The sequence below is a fragment of the Opisthocomus hoazin genome, chromosome 8 (assembly GCF_030867145.1).
Source record: "Opisthocomus hoazin isolate bOpiHoa1 chromosome 8, bOpiHoa1.hap1, whole genome shotgun sequence".
In the NCBI taxonomy this organism is placed as follows: domain Eukaryota; kingdom Metazoa; phylum Chordata; class Aves; order Opisthocomiformes; family Opisthocomidae; genus Opisthocomus; species Opisthocomus hoazin.
In genome coordinates this window covers 4,331,286-4,347,996 of record NC_134421.1, presented here as the reverse complement: position 1 = coordinate 4,347,996, position 16,711 = coordinate 4,331,286, and the positions used below count along the sequence as shown (strand labels likewise).

Here is a 16,711-nt window from a genome sequence, read left to right as displayed (position 1 = left end):
AAAAACTGAGTGTGGCTTTAGGTGCCGGTAAGAAGACAAGCTTTGATACTTCAAACACTGCACAGTGGTGTAGCTCATACCAGAATTTTGCTGCAGTGGTGGGCAGGAAGGAAACAGTCCTGTCTAAATTTCCTTAAGTAGCAGCACGTATTCAAAAAGAAACCAGCCTATTTTGTTTTTAATGTCCTGGGCTTGCTTACAGCCCCTGGGGAAGAGGTCAGTGCAATATGACATGAGAAACACAATGATAATCCAGTCTTTGCATTTGGTTCTTGATGGAAAGAAAGATTATCTCTCCAATTCACTGTAAATTATTCCCATAATTTTTAATGAAACAACAACAGGGCTGAAGACAATCCCAAACAAATCTGCTACCTTTGGAAACAAGGAGCTTTCCAGTTTAAGTCAAAGACCAAAAATTTTTGCTGCCTTTGAACAGCTGATCACGGCTCTTCTGCCTCAAGGCACAACGTTAAAGAGGCTGTGGCAGCGATTACGCTGACTATGCAAAGAATCAGCATCTCAAACATTTCTGAGCTCAGCTAAGAAGAAAAATGTAGACTGTGTTAGGGGAACTTCAGAGTTTTCATCTGTAGCATGAAGTTATTGGGTCTGAAAAAGAATAAATGGGTAAAAAATCAATACCCAAAATAAATGGGTGAAAAAAAAAAAATTATTCATCTACATAGATGCTGCTGAAGCTGAGCCGGCAGCTGGCTCGCCTTGCCTTTTGGAGGACTGCAGTGTGAGGCCAGGTAATGGTATTCACTGAATTCCTGCAAACTGATCCCCAGCTCACCCAGGCAGCTCACGGTCTGAATTCAGCAGCAGGCAGGTGGTGCAGCTGCCCTGCGTTACAGCCTACCATACCAGAAGAGTTTATTACCATTGAGAACATGTTAAAAGGAGAAGGATTTCCTAAACAGAAACACCAGCAGGGTTGTACATTTCTTCCTTTAAGTTTCCAAATCCACCTAGGGCTTTTTTCCTTCCTAGTGCTCTAAAACTTTTTCATTTTTTAAACTTTTTTTAAAATAGGCATCAGCATTATTTCTTCCCTTTAAGACGTTCATACAATTTCAAGTCAACTAACAATATAAAAGTATTTTAAAATTCTATTAGCAATTTAAGGTTCAATTTCATTTATAGCCTATGAAGCGACTTATTTTAAAACAGAGTTATAGCTCTGGTGTATAAGTCCATCTCACAACATGATTGGTGAGAAGAAATTACGCAGTCAGGTTAGGAGGAAGAGTCATTCATAACTTTTAAAGGGCAAGAAAAGTGGTAACAGAAAATTCATAACCAGCTTTTTAAAAGTGTTTGCAAAGGATAAAAACATAAAACAACGTAAAAATCTAATACCATGAAAGCTGACAAGCTGACTACAAATCATCGCTGACATTTATGGAGCATTGGCAAACCAGGCTGTATAAAGATCAGCTGTACCTCCTAGTCTCCAAAACAAAAATATTCCCATGATGCCTCAAAGATCTGCCGTAAAATGGTCGTCAGAACCACACTAATGGCATAAACCTACACCTACAGCTATTTCCAACCTGCTTAACAGCTCACCGCACGGGAAAACGCTTCAGAGAATTGCAGCCGGCCCCCAGTAAACACCAGTTCCACAAAGTGCCTGCGAGCGGGTCTGAAAGCATCATGAATGAGCCTGTCCACAGGCTTTCCTGGACACCTTTTGTGCTTCTGCTTCAAAACACGCTTCGACGTCTTTGGGAACTGTGACTTCTTTTCTGACGCCTTGCACAGGGGTCTGCAGATTCAGTCCTGCTCCCTGACTGTGGCTGAAGTCTTGGACAACAAACCAAGGCCAGCCTTTTGCTTGCAGATTTTTGGAGCAAACCAGGGCAGAATCAGCTTAGGGAACCTCGTTGCTGACTTCTACAGGCCAAAATGTTCAGTTTCTCTAATTAATATATTGCTAGTTACTTGGCAGCCATTCCCTGCCTACACCTGTAAGTTTTTTACAGTTTGTGGCAGAAAGCACAATTAGCAAGGATGATGGGAGCCAAGCACTTATAAATGATTTCATACCAGTGCCAAACTGGTAACGAGTTCGACATTTTGAGGCAGTAGAGGGAAGTGAATGGGAGAACCTACTCTACAGAGGACCATGCTTTGGGATGGCCACCCAGAGCAGAGTTCAGGTTTGTAAGCTGTAGGCTGAATGCACCCAAATGAGAGGACGTCAACATGGAGAGCTGTGGGATAATAACGGGAGCCTGGCGAGGAGGACTGTAAACACATTCCAGTGACTTGCAGCCGAGGTGTCAAAAAATGCATATATCAAACTAATCATTGTTTAGTTTTGTGTTCTTGACAAGTAGAACTTCTTCATTTAGATAACGCAGGTCTTATAAATTTTTTACTTTTTATTCCCTGTTTTATCTGTCTGGAGCTCTCTGCATGCCTTACTCGAGACAGGCAGATAGTCACTGCACGTGCAACACCCCTTGTGAGAAGCTGTTCTCCTTTCTCCCCACTGACCAGAACTTTGCCCTTGCCATTTTAATCACATACAGCTACTAAGCACAGAACCGAAACCCGGTATCTTCTCACTGCTGTTCTGCTGCCACTTCCCTTGGGCAGATGAGACAGGAGGGAACGCGAGCAGCAAACGTAAACCACCCTGCATCGTTAGCCAAAACACACAGCAGGGCATTTGCAAACAGTACGGCCTTTGCATCCCGCTTTTGTGACCAGGTATGCAGGACTGATGGGAAATAGCCTGTTTTTAACCCACCTCACACCGCAGCTGACACTGTAACGTCACCGCCATTCTTCACGCGTAGCTCACGGCCGGTATCGGAACAGACGCCCAGACCCTTTCACCGAAGTGAAAATCACGTGTCTATGATGATGCCTTCAAGGCACGTTTGGCTGGAAGAGCCAACGCACTGTGCTTCGGAAGAAAAGGAACGGCTACACAGGCAGAATGAATGAGCAACAGAGACAAAAACTGCATTCATATCTAGCCCTACCTATCTGATGGGGTTTTTTAAACAATAACGCCACAGAAGCAGACAAGCTCTGATTATGTATGAGCATCTGCACGTACACATCTAAAACATTTGCCAGCAAAAGTGCATTTCTCTCAATCCTGAAGCTTAAAAGTGGATTTGACCATCACAATGAACGGGTGATAACACTGTCTGACCTCTGCCTGACTCGCTGCCCTCCTCCTGGATGCTGACTGGCACGGACTGGTGAGAATAACTAAAAATAACCAGCTTGTCTCCTATATTGTAATAAGGGCAAAAGAAGGAAAAGAGGCAGCATACTTGAGTTTCTTGCTGTTCACCCTCCTGTCATCTTCCTCTTATATTTTTCCGCTTGAGAACAGAGCTTGTGGCAGAAAGCACAATTAGCAGGGATGATGGGAGCCAAGCACTTATAAATGATTTCATACCAGTGCCAAACTGGTAACGAGTTCGACATTTTGAGGCAGTAGAGGGAACTGAATGGGAGAACCTACTCTACAGAGGACCATGCTTTGGGATGGCCACCCAGAGCAGAGTTCAGGTTTGTAAGCCGTAGGCTGAATGCACCCAAATGAGAGGACGTCAACATGGAGAGCTGTGGGATAATAACGGGAGCCTGGCGAGGAGGACGGTAAACACATTCCAGTGACTTGCAGCTGAGGTGTCAAAAAATGCATATATCAAACTAATCATTGTTTAGTCTTGTGTTCTTGACAAGTAGAACTTCTTCATTTAGATAACGCAGGTCTGTGATAGACTCCAAGGCACCTTACTGAACATGCTTGAGATTCCTGCCCTGCTGCGTGAAGGATCAAAGCCTGTGCGAATCCCCGCTACGCACACGTGAAAGCGGCAGGTTCAGTAGCTCACGCTCGCTCTCTCTCTAGCAAGGACCGAGCTCTGCGGTGCCCGTGTCACCGCTTCGCTTGTGTGCCTCAGCCCGGGAGCAGGTTCAGAGAGCCCCCATTTCATGAGGTAACAAAAATAAATCTACTCTTTGCATTTTATCCGTGGTTTCGCAGTTGTTCCTCTGTCCTGCCTGTGTCGGCTCACACAAGAGCACAAAAATATAAACCCCAAAGACGTTTGCTCTTCTCATATTTTTCAGGGTTTCATAGGTTTTGCTTCTACGTGGTCTCTTTCTTTTTATCTGCTTGGTGGGGTTTTTTGCCAAGGAAATTACTACTAGTTGCTGACTATCCAAAGGCATGTATTAGATGTGTCACGCTCGGTCTCACTCTGATCGCACCTCACAAATCATGCACTTCTGGGGTCAGGTCACAACCAACGCTCTGTGCCCTGCTATCCAAGACATATCCCTAGGAAAAGGTAAATCCCATTTCCCAAAATCACATAGTAGATCCCAGGAGAAACCCTTATAAATAAATCAGTATTGATTAAAAGACAAAAAAAATTACACTGAAAATGAATGTGGTTTTTGAACAAATAAGAGCAGATGTGGAAGCTCAACTACCTTGACTGGTAATTATCGTCCACGTGTCATCAGCACGCATGAGTTGCTCTCAAGGTCCAAGTACTAATCACAGCAGCAGAAGAGATTGTCAGGTTTTTTGGTTTTGTCTGGTGGATCTCATCTCTGAATCAATGAGTCTTCAGTGCCATCAGTTCTGCACTGCTGTAATCGATGGCCTTGCTGGACTTGTCAAATGCAAGACGAAAGACAAACTCATGGACTGAGGCGTCTCTCCACTGAGGTTTCAAGAGCTAACAAAGGGAGTAATTAACTGGTGCTTATCTTATCAGACAAAAGTAAGGGGGGATAGCCCATCACTGGAAACCCAGTGACCTGTGGGGCACCACGGAGGCTGTGCAGCCAGAGATTGCTTCACAAAAAGCACAGATGGCCCCCGGACGTGCATACCAAGATGCCCGCTCCGAAAGCGTGTCAGACGGCCGAGTCCCACTTCTGAAGACACGACCTGCCATGCCAAGAGCCAATCGACACACAATAATGGACTGAGTACCACCTTGCAAAAAGATTTTCCAAACACATAAAAATTGGCAATTGAAAACCCTCTTTGGGAGGAGGAGCCAAGCGAGAACTTTACCTGACAGATGGGATGATGGGCCTGAACCTCTCTTCCCCCCCCAAGAAGGGACGCCTTTTTGGTAAGAGTCGCGCCTCTGACTTTGTCCAACGTATCCCCAGAAACACATTGTTAACTAAAGCACTAAACTATTACTCTGAGCTCAACTTTTGTAGACAGTGCATTTATCAACGGCAACCCCAAATCTGTGATACCTGTCGCTTGAATAAATTCCCTGTTGTTTCACCTTTGCAAAACTGTTTCAGTGAATGTCCTTGGAGGGGCTCTGAGAGGCAAGCTGACTCTGAGAAGTGGCTGCACGCTTAACCCCTTGGACATAAACCGTTGACCGAGTCTGGGACTAGGAGTAAATCCAGCTGCACCCAGACCCCTCTCTGAGATGAGTTTAGAACGCAAGAGGATTCAGCTCTGAACCTCGTGACTCCACGGGAGGGCTCTCCTTTTGCCGCTTATCAGAACCCCTTACCCCCTTTAATGAGACAACTGCTTAATCACAAGCAATGTCCAAAGTTTAGGAGGAAGCAGGTTAGGAGAATGGGCAGTGATGCACCTGTATGCAGAGAACAGGAGAAAGTCAACAAGAGAAGGTAAAGCCAGGCGGAGCTACAATGCATGCAGGGACTCCCAGGAGAATCACAGAATGACAGAATGGTGGGGGTTGGAAGGGACCTCTGTGGGTCACCTGGTCCAACCCCCCTGCCGAAGCAGGGTCACCCAGAGCAGGCTGCACAGGACCTTGTCCAGGCGGGTCTGGAATATCTCCAGAGAAGGAGACTCCACAGCCTCCCTGGGCAGCCTGGGCCAGGGCTCCGCCACCCTCAGAGGGAAGAAGTTCTTCCTCATGTTCAGCTGGAACTTCCTCTGCTTCAGTTTGTGCCCGTTGGCCCTTGTCCTGTCGCTGGGCACCACTGAAAAGAGTCTGGCCTCATTCTCTGACACCCACCCTGCAGATATTTATAGGCATTTCTAAGGTCCCCTCGCAGCCTTCTCTTCTCCAGGCTGAACAAGCCCAGCTCCCTCAGCCTTTCCTCATAGGAGAGATGCTCCAGTACCCTCACCATCCTTGTAGCCCTCCACTGTACACTCTCCAGTAGCTCAAGAGAAAGAGAAATACGACTGCACTGCTTGTGTACCGATGATTGTGAATACACCAAGACTATGGTTCTGTAACCCCAATGAGTCCTGAAGGCATAAAACGTTCAACAATGGCCAGGCACATTCTAACACTGAATGACTGGGAAAAACAGTATCAGTCTCTCAGAGAAGCTTTATTCCTTTTTTTTTTTTTCCTTCTTTTTTTAAATTGGAAACTGCTCAGGATATTTTAAAAAAAATCAAAGGGAATTAATTGGAACAGGGACAAGAAATTTACTTCCATTCGTTGATTAATATTCTTCATCAGTGGCACATGTCACTGAAACTTCTTCTCTATTTGCTTAAGCGCTCAGGCAGCGAGGACTTTCAGCAAAAATCTCTCCATCTCCTCATTACGTCTTTATCTGGAAGAGTGCTTAAGCTTTTGGACTCAAGCTTCTGAAAGTCTGGCACCCAAGGGTATTCCTCCTTTCCCGCTTAATCCCAGGCAAATGAATGAAGTCACCAGGTACAAGTCAAGGCAGCTCCTGGGCTCTTGCTCCCGAGAGTCCAGATGACATTGCAAGGATTCTTTAAAAACTGGCCACACAGCTAATCCCAGCCCTGCCAAACCCCGTCTTACTCCACACCACTTGAACGGACAAAAGGCCAAGTTATTCTTAACCGGTAAATTAATACTGAAAAGAGTGAGTCAGCACAAGCAGTTCTTCTGAGGCCTCCCTCATCTAGAAACAAAAACAAGTCAGCAAAGCTATGCATTTCAAAAATATAGAGGCCGCACAAAACTACGATTTTCTCAAGTTCAGAGAAATTACATGGGAAAATATGGGAAAATTATATGTTGATGCTTTCCTTGGCATCCCACCCTAGCCCCTGCATCAGGGGCTTGAGGAACTTTCCTCAAAGCTGGGGCTGGATCTTCAGGCGTAAGCAGCCCTGATGGCCCCAGCCTCCACGAAATTTGTCTCACCCTCCTTCAAAGCCAGGTACACCTCCGGCCTTTACAGCTGCCCTCTCAGCACGTTCTCACTCCACGCCTTGCACAGGGGGGTGCATAAAGGGCTTTGAAAAGCTACCTTAGCACAAATAAGGGGCCATTATTTCACAGATCTTATGTAAGAATCAGCACTGCCAGATCCCGATTTGATTAATTACTGCCCAGAGATGACGAAGCACAGTTGAAAGTACCCCCTCTTTCATTTTCTGTTTGAGGCCTGCAAGGACCCTTTCTGAAAGAAGGAGCTGGAAATCGGAGCGTTTATAATAAGGCACTCTGTATTTATGCAGCAGTCCCTTGGTTATGCTCCATCATCCCACCTGGCCTTTTTTTGACCTCCCTACTGTCCATTGTCTGATCCGTTATTCACAGCAGAGCCAAATGCCGGAACCTTGCCAGAGCAAACGGTGTCACGCATGGGTCAGATCCCAAGTTGGCATCCAAAGTCATTGTTCCAGGCTCACTAACAGGAAAAACAACCAACCAAAGCTGCTCTGGTAGCTTGCAGGTATATTCGAGGGCAAGAACAGCAGAACGAGGAAATGAAGATCACCCTGAGAAAACAGTGCCACAATAAAACTTATTTACCATGAACTGTTGACCTTCCTATTCTATTACAGTTGGTGCTTATGAGGAGCATGAGCTTGCAAACACAATTTTATGAGCAATGATAGGATGATGAGCAATTAAGGATAATAGACTATCTCAGGAAATAAAAGGGTGAATCTTACACAGCTGCCTTTGGTTTCACCTGCAGGAGCGAGTGGTTTGCTGGCCAATGCGTGAAACAAGAACCACAAGAAAGTGTTTGGTGGTAAACAAGTAGTAGATGAAGCTGAACAGCAGATTTATAATTAAACCATTACTTATTAATAAAGACAGTGTAGAAGCAGGTTACACTGGACAGGTCTTGCTGCCTACACTCAAAGCTCTTTCTTTGGCAGATAAGCAGTATCAGCTACTAGTAGTACATCTGTCCCTTTCACAGCATGAGGATAGATTTGGTAGGATTACAAGTCACAGCTTGCTTAACTTTTCTGTCTCCAGGACATAAAGAAAGCCATTGTTTCTTTTCAGAAGTAAAGTTCTGTGAGCAGAGACAGAGAAAGCACACGGCAGAGAAAACCCGTTAACAAGGATCAGCATCTAACGCTACAAAATAATGCCCTGACAAAACCACTGTAAAAACTACAAAAACATCAATAAAAAGGTTTTGTCACAGCAAACACCCATTGATGACCACCTCCACAGTTTTGTACCTTCCAGACCGCCTCGTGCCAAGAAGCCAGGCTTTACACTTCAGCACGGTGTGCTGCTTTTTTTTCCCCTGCTGCTTTTTTTTCCCCTCCCTCGCAGCCCGCGGTGGCAACAGCCACCAAAGCCATCTGCGCTCTACCTTCATCGCCTGTCAGGAGAAACTCTGCAGTGGACCTCTCTCACAGGGATTACACCTTGGTCCACACCAGGCTGAAGTGAGCAGATGTAGGCACTTCTAAAAGAAATCGTGAGACCGATATGAACACAGCATGAACGGGAACGTGTGTGTACGCGTCAGGAAGGAAAAGAAGAACCAGGGTTCAAGGAACGGTCTGCAGCAAGAGCAAAGGGCACCACTGGCAGTCAATCCAGTGCTGGCCCACCAGTGGCTTTCACGCACAAACAGGCACTGCTGGTTTTCCAGAGACCGTATCAAGAGGACAGGAATTCAGAGCAAGGGCAGGGTGACTCTCCACCCTGCTCAGCCTAAAGCCCCCAGAGGTCCTGCAGCTCTCCCCAGTCTAGACAGAGCACAGACAAGCAAGTGCCTTCACAGGAAAACCATTAACACCTAACTGCTTGCAGAAACCGTTAACATGTTATTAAAGAGGTCCAGACAAGACACGAGCACATACCGGAGTTTGATTTGAAGCCAGTCAGCAATATCTAACAAGATTTCCCATGTTACACAACATTATGCTATTATATTAGAATTAAGATTAAGGTCAGTCTGAAAACTTTTCCTGAAAGCAGAAGGAAACAATACATTTTCAGAAAACTTCAGCCTCTCAAGACAAAACACCCCACCCATCGGCACTGTCAGCAGAGTAGGGAGAAAAAATTTCTGAGGGTGGCTAGGCACAAGCAAGCTGGAAAACCTCCCTTCAGCAGGCTCTTCTAAAAACAGGAGAGAGAAAAGAAAACCACCTCCCCATGGGGAAAGTAACAAATTTAGATTCTAAGCCTAATTTAGAGCAGGTTCTAGCCAGTTGAAGTAAACTTCCAAAACAAAGGAATGTCAATATAGTCAATTAGAGTGACTATGCTAATACTACCCTGGATTGTGACGAGAGCACTCTCCTGACAGGAGGAACAGTTCTGCCATCTCTCTACCACATCTGAGCTGCACTTGGTTTCTCAGGCAGCTCTGACCCCCACAGTCATCTCTGTAGGCTGCTCTGGCAGCCCATTACTACAGCTTCTTTCCAAAAAGCCGTGCTTGCATGAAGGTACGTTAAGATGAAGACACCGTTACCAATGGCCATACGTACTTCACCATATTTCCTTACTCAATCTCCCTCTAGATATGAAGTCACCACTGCAAGTATCAGCATAATATTAGTAAGAAGATAAATATATCTATAATGCAGGCTTTATTTAATCACTATAAATGCCAAAAGAAGTTCCCATTCTTCAGTAGATTGAGTGGGATAAGTCTGTCGATGTGGCCACTGGGAAGCACAGGACACCACCACGAGGGAGCAGGCGAGATCATGGAAGGATGTTCCACGCGTTGTCACAGTCAACACTGCAGTTAGTTAACTAACTTCTCTGTCTAGGATAATTGTCAAAGCACAACCACAGGTTCCCTGTTCTCTGCATGAAAAAAATTCGACAACTATGATGAAAAGCAAACTAATAACACTGAAGAGAGATCACCAATCTCTAAGAGAGCTTTGTCGCTGTGGCCAGGCTGCTGAAAGGTGCTTCCTGCAGTACATGGTTCGTAGCAGCGATTCCTCTCCCGGACTCATCTGTTCCATCTTTCTTCAACACAGAGTTCGAGAAAGTTACCTCGCTTAGTAACCTGGAGCTACCTCCTTCCAAGAGCTCAGGAGTCAAACCACTAGCCACGGGAGACCCAGGCTGAAGAACATGCTCTCTCTGAGGGACGGAGACAGCCTTTGCTGAGAACTGTCACCTCACAGTGGAGAGACTAGGGTTCTGGTCTCTGCCCCAATTAATATTTAAGTATTTCTTATTAAACATTAATTGAAACCAGGACTAGAACTAGTTCCCTATTCCCAGCTGAGCGGCTTAGCCTTTAGGCTACAGTCATTCTTATGAGCTTGCTCACTCTCGCTCTCCCTGACCCACAAAATACTGACTATCCCCCAACAAAGCAACACAGCTTCATCTGAAGGAATGAGGAGCCTGACAATAGATTGCTAGGGCACTTTCATCAGAAGTGGACTCATAATCCCTCAGGCAGTGAAGAAATTGGAGTGCCAAACCTTGCCACAATCACAGAACCAGAGAGTGGAAGAACATCACTAGGTGATTCTGTGATGAGGTCAGCTAGGGAAACATCTCCTTGGAGGATCCCAGTAGCACCTAGAGCAGTGCTCAGCATCCAGCAACAGTGTAGTAGCAGACCTCAGTCCAAGCCAGAGGTGTTCCTGAATAAGTCTGGAAACCAACCTTCACACGGGCAGAGAACTGTACAGGTGGAAACTTAGGCACCTAACGACTGTAGGAACCTCTGGGAGTAGATGACAACTGAAAGTATTCAGGATCTCAGTTTTGGACCTAACTACATCCTACATTGAATAGGAAGTACTACACACCCAAATCCTTTCCTGTTGCAGTTTAACCCTAGAGCAACAAAACAAGAACTCAAAATTGGTGTGGGTATTAACTAGATATGCGCTCACATTTAAAGTTCTTAGACTTCACTCTGATCATCAAAAATGATAAAAACCCTTAACTCTTCAGACCGAGAAATTACAACTTGTGAATAGGAAATAGCCAACTAGGAATTTGAAGATATATTTAGTATAGTAATACTAGTTCTTAATTTTTTTTAAGACAAAAGTCAACTTGAACACCACACCAGTAATTTTTTTTGATTTCTCATTTATTTTCAGAATGCAGATATGGCCACTTAGCATGAGGTTACACTTCTGAAACGGCCATAGCTAGCAGTAAAACTTCTTATAACTATTCACCTAGCACAAGTGCCCACGCTTGGCATTATATACAGTTTCCTCTCAAAAAGTGTCCAGGCTATCATACCCATACGTTTCCTGATTAGCGTGAAGTATAAGACCTTTGTACTGCTGAAATGAATAAAAGTTTCTCTACTGATTTCAAGGGCAGCAGGGCTGCACGGCTTCATTCTAGAGGCTTTTTTCCACCTGGTTTCGGCACATCATGCCTCACCAATTTGTATTTTTTTTCACCACCCATTTCTCCACTGCCCTCATCCCCTGCTTTTGCCCTCCAGAAGCCCAGGTGCGTGCTGTTGTCACGGCCCATTAACTGCCATCACAGACCTCCCTGTTCATCTGTTGTCTCCTGGACTGCAGGTACCCAGGTGCAGGTTTCTTTCTGCAGCTGCTGCAGTGGCACTTCCTAGCACAGACTATGGGTTTTAACCCTTTGCTTCCCAACTTACATTATTCCTCCTTCTTTTCACTAGCCTTGTTGGGAAGAAAGAGGTGACCCATACCTGCCAGCCTCTCCAGACACAAAAGCATCCACCTACACAACTCATTCACCTCACACAACTCCTAATCCCAGTCAAAACTCAAACCATACCATCATCTTTCATCTCCATTTCCTACAGCTTCGCCTGCTTCCACTTTTTGGTTCATGTGTTTTCCCCTCTTCTGTTGCCACTTTTTTCGAGTCAGGTGCCAGCTCCATGTGACATAGGAGTATGGTCTCTTCACAAGAACTTTCTGCTCCAGCTTCTGAACTAGATCATTTCTGCTTGCATAACCACCTCTTTCAGTTATCAGCTTCTCAGAGCAGCGATTCATCTTCTTTATCCATCTACGAAGTCCTTATAGTTACTGCAAGGAAAGCTTTTTCAACAGCGTAAATGGAAGAACCAGTCACCCATCTTCCGACTACAAGTAAACACAGTGTTTTTAAATAGGAAAAAACAAACACTGGAGAATTAGAAAATGATATGAGATGGTATTAACTCTCCACACAGAGAGGTCACCTGCCATAAACTACGTGATTCATAATGTACGTGAAACCTGGTCTCTGCTAAAAAGTGATCTCTGGCCTCACTTCCAAAACCAGTGTATTTTCTGGTTCAGACTACAGCATTTTTCAGAATCTCCAAATAACGTTCTACGTCCCCTGTCTGAAGTCTTGGTGGGAGAAAAGAATGAGAAGCGTCACCTGCTTTCCAAAATGTGCATTTTATTTAATTAGATGATAGCTAATAATATTCTTATCAAAAACTCCAGGGATTTTTATTACATCAAAAATAACGCTGCTTGTGTTTCACTCTTCTGATCATTTTAACATGAATCTAGAAAACCATCTGTGTAGAGAGATTCCTGGTTCGTCCTTCACCGTTAGGGTGAAACAAATGCTCAAATTCTTAAAAAAATATGTCTTTTTCTGGTGATAAGCATTGAAATTTGTGTGTTTGCTTTACCAGACTGAGATGCATAATCTCCAGAGACCTGAGCCTGATACATTCCCTTTTATAGCGAGAGGGATCCAGGTCAAGCTGCCCTGCAGACATCAGCTGTGACTATATGGCAGATACTTGCAAAAAGGCATGAATTTTTGAACGCCGGGGCTATGGAATTCCCAAGATTCCTAAAAGCCATCAGCATTCATGTGAGAGTATTCTGACAGTTCACAAAATGCTCGTACACATTCACACGACCATGGATTTCTGTGCAAATCCAGACAGCAGAATCTCTTTGGAAGGGAACTCCCACAAGAGATTAAAGAATGGAGGAGCATTGACTGTGCTATTCAGGGATGTGGTACCATTAACATAAGTCACTTTTCGAAAACCTAGCAGTCCGTCTTCAGCATCACAAGGGACTGAGTGTACAGATAAAGTACCACAAATTTCTGTCACCTATGCAAAAATGCTATTTCGAGAACCACAAAGCACTTTTTCAAACCTTTTATATTAAGTCTGAAGGTGAAAGGAGTGATTATTTTTTTGTTTTAGCTTATAAGCTATCTTAGTAAGGTCTAAAAACAACTATAAGGCATATTCTCTCAGGGGATGGGGGTGAAGCAGGGAAGGGAAGGGACAGGATGCAGCCAAGTAACTTACATCCAGAATTTATCTTTACATCACTCAGTACAGCTGCTCACATAAAGACCACCCTTTTTAATTCCACTTTTTTCCTCTAATCAGATTTTCAAATATACTGGCTAAAGAGAGAAATCACTTCCTCACTGTACCACTCTGCCTGTGGCAGCTTCTAACAACTGCCTTTACCCCAGAATGTACCAGACAGTTCATTAAAAAATGGGGGGGGTTCTGCCTTGGTGGTTGTCCAGATTTGGAGTAAGCTCCATCTGCCTTTTTTCCTATTAGCAGTACCCAGAACCAAGCAGACAACGTTCATACACACTTACAGTAGAAGGGCATCTCATTTCTGCAGGCACTTGGACATCACAGCCTTAGGATTTCTATGTTTGGACCAAGGTACGTTGAGCTGGGCACGAGCGTGAGACTCTTCTGAACGCATGGTGAAACACCAGTGTAATCCAGTGAGACAAGATCCCTAAGAGCCCGAGGTAGGTGTCAATCGCTTCTATCTCTTATTATATTCAAGTAATTAATCATAATAGTGTCTGGTGTAAGCGTGGAAATGAACCAACTGCACTAATCCCATTTATGTTTGAATACATTGATTGTAGTCCCACGAAATAAAAGCTCAACATAGTCAAGGACTTACTGCTCGGGGTCCAGTATCATCTTAATAATAACAAACAGTTTATCAGCCTTATTTTTATTCAAGTAAATTATTTTCTTGCATTTTAATTAACTACTAGGGCTTGTTTCTATCTCGTATTAGAACAGGAAATCACTGCAGCTGGTTTCACACTGGGGGCTACTCTTATCTCCACAGAAATGAGGACAATCAATACTCTAGGGAGGACAGGTATTGAAACTACCTCCCGAATACCTACAGATCAATAATCATGATAGAAGATGGAAAGGCAATTTGCATTTGAAGGAATCCCAAGGAGACCCCAGGGGAAGGAATCGAGCACAAAGACGAATGTGTATCCTCTAGCTTAGCTGTTCATCTGCGACCGAACCCCAGCTCATCGGGGTTCTGCTTGCCTGCAGTCTTTAACCAGGTGATTAGGTGCGTGTGTCAGCAGCTGGTTGCCTGCTGCTAGAGAAGCTTTTAGGATATGATTTTAGGACAAGTAGATACAAACTTGATCTTCTTTTTATATTTTTTTTTTCCCTTAACCAGCGCAACAGCAATTACAATTGCATCTTTTATTTGGATCTTGTGAATAAATAGCATATATTTACTACTTCCTGAAACTTGACTTGCATTATGGGCAAGTCCATTGCAATCATTAACTGAGAATGTTCAATGGGAGCAAAGGACCCAGTCCCAGGGAGACCCCGTCCCAGCAGTTTCTGTAGGGTAAGAGGATGCTACTCCACTCAGCTACAGCAAACACAAAAAAATCTTTGTTGATTTGTTGAATTCACATGAAAGCAGCATTTACAAGAACGACCTAAGCAAGATATCTTCCTGCAGCTAGACCGTGGGGAGAGCCCCTAAGTCCAAGCATCCCCAGGGAAAGCAGGAAAGATCACAGAATAGTAGCAGGGGTTGGAAGGGACCACTGTGGGTCACCCAGTCCAATCCCCTGCCCAAGCAGGGTCACCCAGAGCAGGCTGCACAGGACCTTGTCCAGGTGAGTCTTGAATATCTCCAGAGAAGGAGACTCCACAGCCTCCCTGGGCAGCCTGTTCCAGGGCTCCGTCACCCTCAGAGGGAAGAAGTTCTTCCTCATGTTCAGACGGAAGAATGGGGGGTTACTCCCTGCCTGTGGTCGCTCTGCTTAGAAAACTGAATCCGCAGAGGTTTGCAAGAGAAACAGCGAGACGGCCACGAATGAGGTACGAACGTGTGCGTGAAGGCACCAGAAGGAACGGCAGCAGGATAAAAGCAAGGCGAGCATTGAAGGCACCTCGATGAACTGGCCATCAAGATCACCGCAGGCTCACGTGCAGCTTCCCAGACACCCAGCTGCAAAAACAGCCTACGCCCACGGCAGGGGACTGGGGAGTAACGCATCTGCCAGCGGTGCTGCACAGTGACGGGAGTGCGACACCCCAAAGAGGCAACCGATTCTGACAAATGTCAGCTCCTTACACGCACAAAAGGTACATCCAAAGCGAGTGCACGGTCACACATCTGTGAGGAACCCAGGACAGGTGATGAGGATTGACACTCAGCATCCCTTATCTTCCATTTCACCACAATTAGCGCTGGCCAGAGTGGTGGGACACAAACATCTTAGGGAGCCCACGAGAACATCAGCAAGAGCCAGTTTGCTAGTAAAGCTGAACGTAACAGTCACTTTCCTCTCATGGATGCTCTTGTGTTCAGCTTTGCTACATAGAATCACAGAATATCACAGAATCACAGAATGGTAGGGGTTGGAAGGGACCTCTGTGGGTCACCCAGTCCAACCCCCCTGCTGAAGCAGGGTCACCCAGAGTAGGTTGCACAGCACCGTGTCCAGGTGGGTCTGGAATATCTCCAGAGAAGGAGACTCCACAGCCTCCCTGGGCAGCCTGGGCCAGGGCTCCGCCACCCTCAGAGGGAAGAAGTTCTTCCTCATCTTCAGACGGAACTTCCTGTGCCTCAGTTTGTGCCCATTGCCCCTTGTCCTGTCACTGGGCACCACTGAAAAGAGCTTGGCCCCGTCCTCCTGACACCCACCCTGCAGATATTTATAAGCATTTATAAGGTCCCCTCGCAGCCTTCTCTTCTCCAGGCTGAACAAGCCCAGCTCCCTCAGCCTCTCCTCGTAGGGAAGATGCTCCAGTCCCCTCCTCATCCTCGTAGCCCTCCGCTGGACTCTCTCCAGTAGCTCCTCATCTTTCTTGAACTGGGGAGCCCAGAACTGGACACAGTACTCCAGATGAGGCCTCACCAGGGCAGTGTAGAGGGGAAGGAGAACCTCCCTCGTCCTGCTGGCCACACTCTTCTTGATGCACCCCAGGATCCCATTGGCTTTCTTGGCAGCTCACCATCAATACGGAAAGAATAAATTCATAAAATTAAATAAGTTCTCCGCTAACTGGGATATGGAAGCAGTAGTAAGGAAAAAAACTTCTGTCTAAACTTCCAGGTATCAATGAAAAAAGGAAAATTATTAAAAACTACTAATTTCTGCACTGAAATTAATCAATGACCACTGCGTCCCATGTGGCCAATAACTACATCTGGCTTTCTTACCATTGCCCATTTTTTAAACACAAGCATGCATTTTAATTTTGCTCTACAAGAGAAGAAATCTGGTGAAAGCTTTATCCA

The 16,711-nt window shown here is 45.3% G+C and overlaps 1 protein-coding gene across 6 annotated transcripts in view; it reads right to left on the bottom strand.

The window, feature by feature from the left end:
• Window positions 1-16,711, bottom strand: part of BICD1 (BICD cargo adaptor 1) — a 191,832-nt gene that overhangs the window by 74,607 nt on the left and 100,514 nt on the right. The window lies entirely within an intron of this gene.